Source organism: Gopherus evgoodei, chromosome 7, assembly GCF_007399415.2.
Source record: "Gopherus evgoodei ecotype Sinaloan lineage chromosome 7, rGopEvg1_v1.p, whole genome shotgun sequence".
Lineage (NCBI taxonomy): Eukaryota > Metazoa > Chordata > Testudines > Testudinidae > Gopherus > Gopherus evgoodei.
Genome location: NC_044328.1, coordinates 124257220 through 124271374, shown reverse-complemented (window position 1 = coordinate 124271374; position 14155 = coordinate 124257220). Strand labels below are relative to the sequence as shown.

The 14155-nt window shown below is 47.0% G+C and overlaps 1 long non-coding RNA gene across 2 annotated transcripts in view; it reads right to left on the bottom strand.

The window, feature by feature from the left end:
* The window catches only part of LOC115654340, a 46652-nt gene that overhangs the window by 15231 nt on the left and 17266 nt on the right, over nucleotides 1-14155 (bottom strand). Inside the window, exons 1-2 of one of the 2 annotated variants that reach the window (XR_004001170.1) lie at nucleotides 5416-5503; nucleotides 4161-4370 (exon numbers count right to left, since the gene is read on the bottom strand). This is a non-coding gene — a long non-coding RNA (uncharacterized LOC115654340). Of the gene's footprint in view, nucleotides 1-4160; nucleotides 4371-5415; nucleotides 5504-14155 lie in introns of those variants that run through there. The other variant, XR_004001169.1, reaches the window with a different exon arrangement.

The following is a 14155-nucleotide window of genomic DNA, read 5'->3' as shown; positions in this document are numbered from 1 at the left end:
GTCACTGCTCCAGTATAGGGAGGTGCCCCAGAGCTCCCTCCCTGGAGGTAAATGTCTTCACCCTCTCAGGGCCTTTCTGACCCCAGCTAAGCCACTAGAAGAGTTCAGTTCCTCTTCTGGGGTATAACAACGTAAAGTCCAGGCCACTTGCCCAGTGGCTGGTGGGGGTGGGACCAGGTCCACACTCTACTCTGGGTCCCAGCCCAGGGACCCTATAGATTGCAGCTGTGTCGCGTCCCTTTAGATGGCTGCTCTAATTCCCTGGGCCACTTCCCCATGGCTCCAGCACGTTCTTTCCCCCTACCTCAGGGCCTTGTCCTGGGGGAGTCCCAGCAGCCAGCCCGGTGCTCCTTCGAGGTTCCTTAAGCCTCTGCCAGCACCGTTCTGTCCAAGGTCCTGCAGCTCCCTCAGGCCCACCCTCCACTCTCTTCCAGCTCCAGCAAGGAACTGCTCTCACACTGGCCCTTGCAGGTCTTCTTATACTAGCTTCCTGGCAGCTTGGAGGACCTCTCTGTTGCCCTTTTCTGGGCCGGGGTGTGGCAGGGCTATGAGGCCTCCAGCAGGCCTAATCCATCCTGCCACGTTTAACACGTATAAAGGGCTATATCCAAGGATCAGGTCTGCAGGACCCGGTCACAATTTTTTAAGCTATCCATCCTGTGACAGGTTGGACCCCTCTTTCCAGGGTGTCACCTGTTGCATTCGGGTCCCACCAGCCTGGGTTCCTCCCACTCTGTGCTGCTGGGACAGGTTTTCAAGCCCCCTTCCAGCACACACACAGGTAGGGTCACACACAACTGCAGAATCACACAGCGTCTGCAATCAGGTCTGTGTGGAAGGACTCAGCTCAGGAAATTGCCCAGCACTTTGGTGCACACTCCCTTTGGAGTGTAAACCCAAAATTATATTGTCTTGCAGTGTGTAGATATTTATACACCGTAAGCTCATTAAATTTACCTCCTCCCTCAATGTGGAGGAAAATATGCACAACTCTTTGCCCTCTCCCCACCCCCAGGTATGAATTGCACAAACTGGGTTTTGGAATAAAGAAGAAACAAGTTTATAAACTATAAAAGGTAAATGTTAAGTGATTAAAGGGACAAAACAGATTAAATAATAATTATGGAGATATATCTATCTCACAGAACTGGAAGGGACCTCATTGAGTCCAGTCCCCTGCCTTCACAGCAGGACCATGTACTGTCCCTGACAGAAAGAGAAAAATAAAAATGACAGCTGAGATGCTTGGCTGAGAAAAGCACATAGTGTGGCTCAGTTATGGGTGTGTCCTTTGCACATCTCCCTCATTCCCATCCTGGGTAGGCTGTGTTTTGTGACAGATTCCCAATGTAACCAAAAAGCCACTTTAAGTTCAGCTGGCTGCCAGTGACTCAAAGGAGATGGTATGGTAGCCACGGATCAGTAAGGAAACCTTGACCATACCCCGCTATGATGGCAGCATGGAGAATTGTAGATCTGTCAGGTCTCAATGACTGGAAGATCCCCTACACTGGGGTAATCCTTCTGTGACTTACTACCCTAGCTTCAAGAGTAGAATCTGTTGGGGACAGAGCACAAAGACGCAGACTATCTGGCCAAGAGAGTCTTGGGGGACACGAAGAGTGAAGGCTGGGAAGAAACAGGGATTTCAAAGAACGTCTTGCCAACCCATAATCAGAGCTTGTTCAGTCTGGATGTTACAGGCAGAAATTATGGCAGCACATAAAACTTCAGAAAGGGACCCTGAGCCTGCTCTGATGCATAGATCTTGGCAAAGAAATTAGTTTCAAATGTTGCACGGTTATAAACTGGGTTTGACATTGTCTTTTTGTGGAACTAAGATTGGTTTATTTGCTCCCAAGGTACTGTGCCATACTTCTACAAAATCCCATCTCTTCAGAAGGTGTTGGGTTTTTTTTACTTAAGAAACTTGTCCTGCCTTTTATTATATTTGTATTAACTGTAATAACACAACTATGCAGGCAACCCTCTTGCAGCCAAGCTTCGAGTGTGGCTCGATATGGATAAAAAGATTGGCTGGTAATAGATACAGCTGCTCAGATCCAAATGACAGGTGAAATAGCACAAGGCTAATCAAGAGAGTGGAAAGTGGATACCTACCAGTGTGAACATTGGATTAAGGCCCTGATTCCCAGCAGCACTAGTTAGTAGTAGTTACTAGTACTTTGCACCCACTGTCTACTCACTTTGCACTGGTATAAATGCCTTCCCCTTGTGTAGCTGACGGAGAAGAAACAGTTCCTGGATTTACCAATTGATGGATGGGACCCGCCCCACAGAACTACTTCAAAATATCCTGATCATCCAAGGCCATATTCACATTTAAGCAAACCTTTACATTGCTTTACAATTTCAGGTAAATCCCACAAGGGCAGTAACATCTTCTAATTAGCCATCTCTCCTAGCCCTGCTAGCACAAGGATCGTGACTGTGCTCAATCCTTGCACGGGAATGCTTCTTGCACACTCATGTAGCAACAGGGCACACCTAGCTCTTCATGTTCAGGAGTTGTGGGACTTTGTCAAATAATTTATCTGCAATAATGGATCTCATCTACACTACTTACATAGATTCTGAAAGGCTTTGTTATGTGTGTATGAAGAGTAATGGTGTCCTATTAATGTGCATATGCACTCATCCCATTGCATTCCATTAAGACATCTCACCTCTATTGCCAATTAATAATCTAGAAAAGAAGACAAAAAGCTGAAATAGGGCTAGCTAATACCAGGCATCTCAATCAACCAAGGCTGCAGCTGCATGAGAATCAAGTTCTATGCAGCTCAGAGCACTTTGGCAACGTCTGGTAAGTAAGTACTGCATGTGTTGTTATTAATAACTGAGGTCACTGTGGTGAGATTATAGGGTGACCAGATGTCCCAATTTTATAGGGACAGTCCTGATTTTTTGGGTCTTTTTCTTATATAGGCTCCTATTACCCCCCTACCTCCTGTCCCGATTTTTCATACTTGCTGTCTGGTCACCCTAGGTGAGAAACATGGAAGTCAGGAGAATTTGAACCTGCTAATTATTGATTTTCTGTGGACTGGGAGGTTCCCAGCATTTTCAAACACCAAAGCTGCCTCGATGTACATGTATTAAAGTCGTTTTGTGGGCACTACAGTTTGTGGCTCCAATTTATTGATTGCCAGATAATTGACATTAACAAATGCAATTGTAAATGCAAGTCTAGACACTCCCTGTTTGTTCAAGGATACATATGTTTGTGGTTTATCTGTGTCCTGGAAGAAACAATTGGGGGGAGGGGGGGGAGTGTCTGACTCTAGACTCATATCTACCCTTCTTTTAGTTAATTGGCAACCAATCTGAACTAAAACAGGACAGCAAACACTAATCTAGAAAAATCCCCTGGGCCAGGCACTATACAAACAAGCCTCAAAAGACAGTTCCTGTTCGAGAGAGCTTGAAATCTAGGTGAGCAATCTAAATCTGACTTGATTAATTATCTAAATCTGACTTGATTAATTAACAATTCACTTTGAGGAAAAATTTAGTAGAAAGTCTGATTTGGGTTAGATACTCTAACTCTCCAGGCAAATCCAACACAATGTAAGGGGAGCAAGGAATAGCATGTTATACTGACATGTTTTGCTGTGGTTGCAGCTCACTTTTGAGGGTAACTTTAGCTGACTTCCCTCAGTTTAGGGGAAAAAACCCAGATGTCTAAAGTAATTTAGTCTCATCAGTTCCTATTTAAACACAGAGATCCTGGCTTGATAACCTTTGGCATGCTGGTCCTACATGACCCTAGTAAATAATCAAAAGAACCCCCATTCTCTAAGTCATTTATCTTCCTGCAGAATACAATGATTAATTAGTTTACAATAAAAAGTTCACATTTGCCCTTGACTAGGCAGAAATATTATTTGCATTCTTCCACAGCATGCTTTAAATTAAAATCATTAGCTGCCTTATGTAATTTAAACCATGAAGAAACCAAAACATGATTAAAAATATGACAATGGGAGGTGGCTATAAAATTGAAGACTAAATGAGTGAATTGAAAAGACTAGCTTAGTCCCTCAGTGCGTTGTGGTATGCATTTCACTCATTCTAAAGTATTATATTGTCAGCACTAGTAAACACTATTAACAACAACACATGCGGTACATACTTACCAGACATTACCAAAGTGCTCTGAGCTGCACAGAACTTGATTCTCAGTTGCAATAAGCTTGTAAAGTGGTGCAAATGGCTCCCTATGTGTTCTCATCACCATGGCAGCTGCTAAGCTGGTCAAAGGACTCCACACTGGCCCTGGACAGATCAGGAGGTGTATTGTTTGGCTAGCGTCCATTGCACTACAGTTATCTCCTGCTTTCCACGGCCTGTAGGAAAGCAAAGTGTAAATCAGAGTGACCCCAATGCTGCTCTAGCTTACCCCTAGTGCTGGGTGGGTCCCTGTGTGGCCCCAGAATACAGGGAGCATGAAGTTGTCTTGAAGCCACCCCATACCCCATCCTTATCCCAGGACAGGAAAAGAGTCCCTGAGAATCAGGCACTTAGCATCCATTATTCCCATGCAATAGGAAGTGGCTACAGATGCAGATTATCTTGCTCAGTCACAAGATGGACTGTTATGGAATCAGAGTGCTAATGTGCTCTTCATTATGGAAAGGATACAATTCTGTCATGGAGGTCACAGATTCTGTGACCTTCCCGACTTCTTCTGAGGTGCAGCTACCAGAGCAGCAGCCATGGAAACAGCTGACTGGTGGTCAGCCCTGGGGCCTCTGGAACCGCTGGCCATCCGCCAGCCCAAGAGCAGTGGCCACAAGAACAGCAGACCAGCGGCCAGCCCCGGGGCTGCCGAACAGCAGGCCAGCGGTCAGTCTGGGGCCATCAGAACAGCAGCCAGCGGTCTTCTGCCAAAGCACCTCTCCCTGGCCTGCCAGAGCAGCAACTGGGGTTGGGTCAGCCCACCTGAGGCTGGAGCAGCAGAAATCAGACCCTGCCGCTGGAGCCATGGTGGGGCTGGAGCAGCTGCAAGCAGGACCGGCTCCAGGCACCAGAGCAGGAAGCAGGTGCTTGGGGTGGCCAATGGGAAGGGGCATCATGTCCAGGTCTTTGGCAGCAATTTGGAGGCGGGTCTCTTGGTCCCTCTTGGAGGCAAGGACTGACCGTCAAATTGCTACCAAAGAATGAAGCTGCAGTGGTAAAACTGCTGCCGAAGTGCCGCCGAGCGCAGCTTTTTTTTCCCCCCCCCTCCAGCCGCTTGGGGCAGCAAAAATGCTGGAGCCAGCCCTGGCTGCAAGCCATGGCAGCGCTCTGTCTGTCCCCCGCCCAGGGACAGGTTGTGGGCTTCCATGAATTTGTTTATTTCTCATGATCTGTCCCTGACTTTTACTAAAAATACCTGTGACAGAATCTCACCTTAATTATGGGACTGTGCTTTCCAGGGGCGTGGTTATTGCAGGAAGTCTGGTAATTATGACAGGGTGATCTTTTTGCCAAGTCTGGCAATCTTTTGGGTTTTTCTTCAAGCCCCAGCTCCTGGAGTCATATAAATATGGCACAATCTCAGCTTTCACTTTTTAAAAGGAAAAAGATTTCTAGCCCTTGTGATTGTGGGAAAAAAGCTTGAAAATGTGACCTGAGTGCCCTCAAAAGCTGTGAAACCAGAAAGCAAAGAGAAAGAACTCACCTTATATATAGAGAGATAATGATTCTGGGGGCCTGGCTGATGATTTCTGAATGGACAGGGTTGACAATACTGACCTCCATGGGAGCTGATGGCAGTCAGCACCTTTCAGGATTGGGCCCCCAGTGCTTTATTCAGCGGACACACGAGCACAGTCTATGTTTGTCATACATGCCACATAGCAATGGCCAAGACCCAATTCAAGATTTTTTGGCCACCAGAGAGGTTATTATTGCAGGTTTCCATTCCCTCGGCCACCACTTCCTCCCAGAAATGATTCAGTCTCCCCTAATTCTTCCCATACTAATCCCACAAGCTCTCCTTTCCTGCTCCCTCATCAATGTGCTCAGACGACAACAGATCTGGAGGCTCACAGTAAGGGGGGATATGATAGAGGTATATAAAATCATGAGTGATGTTGAGAAAGTGGATAAGGAAAAGTTATTTACTTATTCCCATAATACAAGAACTACAGGCCACCAAATGAAATTAATGGGCATCAGGTTTAAAACAAATAAAAGGAAGTTCTTCTTCACACAGTGCACAGTCAACTTGTGGAACTCCTTACCTGAGGAGGTTGTGAAGGCTAGGACTGGATAAATTCATGGAGGTTAAGTCCATAAATGGCTATTAGCCAGGATGGGTAAGGAATGGTGTCCCTGGCCTCTGTTCGTCAGAGGATGGAGATGGATGGCAGGAGAGAGATCACTTGATCATTGCCTGTTAGGTTCACTCCCTTTGGGGCACCTGGCATTGGCCACTGTCAGTAGACTGATATTGGGCTAGATGAACCTTTGATCTGACCCGGTACTGCTGTTCTTATGTTCTTATTATATTCAAGACTGACCCACAACTCAAGGGGATTTTCCTCTGCTATTATGGATTTTGTATGGTTCAGTAACTGGTTCTACCTTTATTTAGGACTGCTTATAGCAGGGGATCTATTTGAATGACACAGGGAGCTAAATCCTCAGCTGGGGTAACTTCACTGAAGTTATGAGAGTTGTGCCAGCTGAGAATACAGCCCTTAGCTTTTCTTTTCCTGGTTGTTTCCAGGCAGCACACACCCATTTGCAGGTATCAATGGAGAATTGCTTCCTCATTCTGACTCAAGGCCAGGGGTTGCAGGAGGAACTGAGGGCTTGGCTACACTGGAGAGTTGCAGCACTGGTGGTGGGTTTACAGCGCTGCAACTTAGTAACTGTCCACACCTGCAAGGCACATCCAGCACTGCAACTCCCTGGCTGCAGCGCTGGCTGTACACCTGGTCTGCTTGGGGTGTAATGATTGCAGCGCTGGTAATGCAGCACTGCTCGTCAAGTGTGGCCACCAAAAGCACTGTTATTGGCCTCCAGGGTATTAGGAGGTATCCCAGAATGCCCGCTCACAACAAACCGGAAGAATGGCTGAACTCTGAGCTCCCCAGAGCTACTTATCTAAAAAACAAACACAGCTGCTCTTTGCTCCAGCGAGTGAGGAGCAGAGGCCGGGGAATTGCTTTGGAATGTTCACAGCTGGTTGCTTGTGGAGAGAGGGGAGTCCGTGTTGAGCAGCTGCTTATGTGGTCTGAAGGCTATTTAGGAGTGCATAATTTGCATTTAGTGAATAAGAGAGGGGTGGGGGAAGGGGTCAAAACTTTGAAAATGATTGAAGGTAGGTGCTGTGTATCTTCCAGTCCTTAGTACTTGCAAGGCAGAGAGCTGAGAACAGTCTCAGCTCCAAAAATCCACTCTCTCTGTCTCCCCCATGCTCCCTGTCACACTCCACCCCACCCCCCTGTTTTGAAAAGCATGTTGCAGCCACTTGAACGCTGGGATAGCTGCCCATAATGGACCACTCCCAAAAGTGCTGCAAATGGGGCCACAGTGCAGCACTGGTAGCTGTCCATGTGGCCACGCTGCAGCGCTTTCCCTACACAGCTGTACGAAGACAGCTGTAACTCCCAGCGCTGTACAACTGTAAGTGTAGCCATACCCTCAGAGTGACGGCCCAAACACTGAGCCCACAAGGGAGAGAATGTTGGAAGAGAGAGACAAGAAAAAGAAAAAAAATTAGTGGCACTATGGTGAATCACCACAGCCATGGGAACCACTGATTAATTGGTCAGTTGGGGCACATTGGTCAGTTTCCAGATCTCACACGTGTCCTGCCCAGCTTCACAACTGCTGTCATCAGGAAACATTCAGCAGAGGGAATTTAATGGTGGAGGAAGAGACTATACGCTGCAGTCAGCCAACAGGAAGGTTTTGCAGCTTACTCCAGTGCTCAGACTGCCACATCCTTTGTCTCAGGCCCTGGTGCCCATGCCACAAGGGATGACAACACAGAAATTGGCTTAAACTGGGCCCTCACTAATTGAACTAACAACAACTTTACTTCTTAGGCAGTAGTGTGCCAATGAAATTTTGGATGGTTGAAATAAAAATAGAGAAGGATACTGAAACCCCAATACAATGACCTTCTGCAGGCAGGTATTACTGGAATAATATTCCATCAGAGCTAAGAGTCACTAGATGGCATTTTTCCTAATAAAAAAAAATTCTCACCAGCTTCTTGGTGCTTTGAAATGTAAATGTGTTTTGAGGAGAAGCCTGGGGAGGTGAAAATGGCATGTTATTCAGCAGAGCTGCTCCCCCTGTGTATTCTGTCCAGTCTGCAAGTTCTCACTCCTGTTAGCACCACAGAGCCAACTCAGGTGAGGGAGAACCAGCTGATTGTTACCTGAGTCACACACATCATTAACAGAGCTGTTGTTAATTCAGTCCCAGCTGCAGCAGGCTAGTGGTGAGTCAGAAAGAACCAAAGATGAGCCCAAACCAGAATGAAAGAGCTGACCTCTTCTAGGTTGAGTCTTAAGGCCACGTCCAGACTAGGTATTAAAATCGATTTTAGATACGCAACTTCAGCTACGTGAATAATGTAGCTGAAGTCGAATTTCTAAAATCGAGGTACTCACCCGTCCAGACGGCGCGGGATCGATGTTCGCGGCTTTCCGTGTCGATTCCGGAACTCCGTTGGGGTTGATGGAGTTCCGGAATCGATGTAAGCGCGCTTGGGGATCGATACACCGCATCCAGACTAGACGTGATATATCGATCCCCGAGCAATCGATTTTAACCCGCCGATGCCGCGGGTTAGTCTGGACGTGGGCTAAGGGGAGATTTTTTTGCATGTAAGAATCTCCTTTGGGGAGAGATCAGCTGTTTTTCTCTTTGTAAAGATTCTGGCTTTCCTGAGAGCAAGAAGAACTTTTGCCACTGTGAGAGTAAAACTATGTGCTGGGTGTGTGACATGCCTTCTGGTGACTAACCTTCATGGAAGATAGCTGATTACTGCTACCGCCTATGATCTTAATCCTCTAGCTCAATTGCTAGAGAGCTGTGCTTTGATCATGGATTGAAACTCTGATGATGACCTTTATAGGGTGTCTTTACCGGTTTGGGATTGTATCCTGACATATGAATCATTTTTCTTAAGGTCAAAATTATCCTCTCTGACACACCCTAGAGGTCACTAGTTGCAGAATTTTGGGGTGGTTTTCACCCCTCTTTGTGTCTTTCTGTTACTTTTTTCTTGGAAGACCTGTGTGCATGGACAGAGGAGGAAATCAGAAGCTTGCCTTTCCTCTGCAGAGGTGTCAATGCAGTTTACTCTTTAGTTATTCTGTTTTTTATCTTCCCATTGCACTTAATGCAGAGCAGCGAGGAAAAAAAGCTTTAAAAATGTATATTTTACATGAGTTGTGATAAAACAGTAGTCCAATCAAAAGAAAAGCTGGGCACGTTTGTACTTTCCTTTCCCATAATATAGAGTAATTCAGCCACCCCATCAGAAGATAAGAATTACTTTAGAATAATTTTCTTTTAATAGCTCTGTCTGAAACAGAGCAAATTTCTCTGCTAGTCATTACAGCTGCTGGCCTACAATGAATGGCTGGCTGGAGACAAAGTTAGAATTTAAAGGCAGACTCCTGCCATTACATAAATAAACAATGAGCCCTGTGACCATTTCATTAGAGGACTTAAATAAGCATTTCACATGGCTGGCCATGATGTTACTCATATAATACCTATTTAAAGAAGACATTTAAAGGCTTGGAGGCATTACTGCACTCTCAGCATCATTAATTTGCCCAGCTGATTTATGTTTTACGCTAGACATGGGAGCACGAGGTCAAAGCAAATGACTGTGTGCAGAATAGGACCCAAAAAGAGATACTGAAAACATTTGCTTGTGTAAAGTACACACATACATTATACTTATGCATGCATGGCAAGTAAATCTAAGTATTTATGGCTAAAGACCAGGAGGGGTAAATCAAGTTGTCTACTGTTATATCAGGTATATATCCTAACAGCAATTAGAAACTGCAATAATGGCAGACACTGACACACAAAGGCACTCCTGCATTAAAAACTTGGGTTGCAGTGACAATCTCATGCTGGTTGTTTTAACTAGTGATACGCAGGGTAACAACAACCCATTGATGAAGAAAGTGAGGCTCCTGAATGAGATGGGGGATCAATAACTCATTACATGAATACAGGGAATGGCTTTCGCTTGGTTATAGTTGATTTTTGGGGTCCACAGAGGCTGCACCTTCAGGATGACCTGAATTTTGAGACTGTCATGGCTAATCTAGACTTGGATTCATTAAATATCAGTGAATCCTTAGCAATTTTTGCAGAGATGATGCTGGAAATGTAAATCAGTCACTGGGATAAGAAGTTTCTCTCCGGGGTTCCTCCTAAATCCCATGAGTTATTTAGAGTCCCCCATACAATTGCTGTTAGGGGTTGTGAAGCCTGTGGATGCTATTGATGTTGCTAGGATTTCTGCAAGCTCCTACATAGGAGCTATTGGGCTGTTGCATCTAATTCCATCAGCATGGACAATGCACAGGACCAATAACATGGGATTCGTGCATTTTAAATTCTGGTTCTGACACTGACATCCTACTTGCCTTGGTTGCCTCATCTGTAAAATGGGGATAATAATGTGGCACATGTAGCTGTATAATTGGAAACGAATAGCAGAAATATATATGGTGCATTTCCTGAACTGGACTAAGATTTTAACGCATGTCTTCTTCCATCCAGGCCACTTTAATGCAACACGGCTATTTGCAATGGGGATGGCTATGATATTGCAACTGCAACATTGTGCTGTACTGCAGGTCAACACACACACACACACACACAAACACACACCCCTGACCTGTCCTGAAAATTTCTCTATTATCTCCCGGAACAGATCTCCTCCCCATGGGTTTTGAGATGGACAATGAGTGTAATTCATAGTAAGAAGGGAAAGCCCAGTAGAGAGATATGTGATAATCCTTCTTTGAGGGCTATTGACATTCCCTTGCATTCAAATTGCCACTCAGGCCCAGGAGATGCCTAGTAACTGACCATGGCTATTGCCAAATAAGGAAAGTGGTAGGACATTTCAGTCATATCATTTGCCTGAAAAGGACAGCTCAGACAGGGAATCTTGAGATTTTGGGTGAGATTTTTCATAGGTACCTAAAGGGGTTTCTTGCAGGGAAGAAGTCATATGCAAACTAGGGTAACAACTCCCTAAACCTCTAATAGACAGTCTGGCAGTTCAGCTAGAGCCACAGCTGCTCAGCAATGCACACATACTTTGCAGCCCCTCACAATCAGGTGCATGCAGAAATCCCCACCCCCACCTCCAATTTGTGTTCTGATCCTCCAGGTAAGAAAGGGCGGTAGGACCCGGCCCATATGTGATATACATGTATATCATGCGTACACAAATTTCCAGTTTTGCACACGCGGTTGTACATAAGCAAATACAGGCCTACCTGGGCACTGACCTAGGCTGCTAAGACAAAATGCTAGTGCACACATGCAACTAATTGGGTTTAGTATTCAGGAGAAATAACATGGGCATTGACTCAAGTCCTCAAAAAACTGGTTATTAAATTGTTATTTACTGAGCTGCATTTATTTCCTCTGCTTATAAGAGCAAATTAGCTGCACTGCATCATCTGAAAGTGATGGATGATTTTTATCTGTAAATTATCCCATTGTACTAACATCTGAAAAGGGCTATTTTGTTCTTCCTAATACAATACAAGAATAAATCCACTACACTTCAGAATAAGACATTGCTGGGTAAACAAGCAAGGCCAAAAGACATGTTCTGTACAGAAGAGCCTATTTCCAAGCCAGTCCCTCCACCTGACACAGGGCACTATGACTTTTTGCTTGACATTCAACGGGCATTCGCAATCCAACTTTCACCTGTGATCTCAAAGTAAGTTGCTTGTACTAAAGCCTCAGACTGTTATTTCTGTTTGCAGACAAAAGGAAACCCACCCTTCTGTGGACAGTACTTTTGATCCTAATCTATGAAAGCATCAAGAAGGAAATATCACATTAGTCAGAAGTCTGCAGCAGCTGAACAAAAGGGAGCCACACCCTTAGTTCAGAAATAAGACATGTAAATCATCATCATACCCTGCTATGAGGCCACCTGGTTTTCTTAAGACATGTGATAACAGGGAGAAAAAAATTAAAATATTTAATTACCTTTAAAATTATGCTAGTTACAACATTTCACTTTGATTTTTATCCTTCCATCCTCTCCAGTGCCAAGGCAAATAGCTTTAGGGGATATGGATGTTACTGAACTAATTTTCACTTGTGAATGGAGCCTTATGGAAGTTAATTGTCTTGGTTCACAGGGAATCATGCAAATGCTGTGGGAGGAGGGGGTCAGACTTCCAGAAGCTGGATTTTGAGCTTAATTAAGCAGCCCAAGGTGAGCAAACTTTTTGCCAAACTCAGCCTGAACTTCATGTTTGGAAGAACTTGAAAATAGCAAATGTTAGCCTGTTTCACCCCCACGTAGCCCACCATGGCTGGATGTTTCTTTCAGATATATATTTCTACTGCACACTATGGGCCAGAGCCAGAGATGAAAGTAAGCTGGTACAGGCCGGTATGGAAGACCGGTAAGAAAAGGTGCAGTAGCTATTGGCAAGAAAATGGAGTATTCTCTCGCTCTCTGACTCTGTGTCCTGGCTCCAGCAAAATTGGATGTTCGGGGCCGGGTTTCCCCCCTGGCCCTACCTGCTGCCTCCCTGAGCCTCCCCTGAGTGTGCCCCAGCCCCTCTTTGTTGCCCCATGCACTGCCCTGGGTCCCCCCTTTCATTTTCCAGTGGGACCCTCCGCCAGTACAGCCACCTCCCTGCCCGCAGTCACTGCTCTTGCCCCACGCTGGGCAAGGGTCAGCCCCCAGTGAGGGGCAGCAGTGAGGAGGAGGCGCACATGTGATGGCAGCCCCCCCCCCCACGGCATGGCACCCACCACAGGGGAGGCAAGGGGGATTCCTAGACCTAAGAGGGGCCCCAGAAGCACATGCAGTGACAGTAGGGGGGGGTGAGTGTGCTGCCAGGGGAGAGAAGGGGGTCCCTACCCCAGAGCTTGCTGCTGCCAGCAGGGAGAGGGCTGGGGGGAGTCCTCCTCTCTGGCTTCACTCCCAGGGCAGCCTGCCTGCACCCCAAACTCATCCCCAGCCCTGACCCACCCCAGAGCCCACACCCTCAGCCAGAGCCCTAATCCCTCCCACACTCCAACTCTCTGTCCTAGTCCTGAGCCTCTCCAACACCCCAAAACCCTCATCTCCAGTCCCAGCCAGAGCCCTCATCCCCCTGCACCCTAACCCTCAGTCCTGAGTCTCCTCCCACACTTCAAACCCTCATCCCCAGCCACATCCCAAATCCACCCCCAGCCTCACCCCACAGCCCTCACCCCTGCTCCCCCTCCCTCCACACCCCCTCTTCTCCCCAAACTCCCTCCCAGAGCCTGCACCCCTGTCCCCTGCCCCAGCCCATGGCCTGCACCTCAGACCTCCCCCACCCAAACTCCCTCCCAGAGTCTTGGGCAGGTGGGGGGTGGATTTTGGGGGGGCAGAGTTTAGGCAGGTTCTGGGCACTACCAAAATTTCTACAAACCTGACACCCCTGCTGGCAAGAGCTGGTGCACCATACCGGTGTGGACCAGCTTCCTGAGGCAGCAATTTAAAGGGCTGGAGCCCAGGGCCCTTTAAATTGCTGCCAGAACCCCACTGCCAGAGCCACGAGGTAGCAGCTGCGGGTCTTGGGTGGTGATTTAAAGGGCCCAGGGCTCCTGCCGCTGCTACCACCCTGGGCCCTTTAAATCACCGCTGGAGCCCCACTGCTGCTACCCCAGGGTTCCAAGGACAATTTAAAGGGCCCGGGCCCTTTATATAGCCCCCAGAGCTTGCTGGAGCCCTGGGGTAGCGGTGGCAGGACTCCAGTGGCTATTGAAAGGGTTCAGGGCTCCTGCTGCCTCTGCCACCCCGGGCCCTTTAAATAGCCCCTGGAGCCTGCCGGAGCCCTGGGGAAGCTCCTGCTGTCTCTACCACCCTGGGCCCTTTAAATAACCCCCAGAGCCTTGCCGCCGCTACCCCAGGGCTCCA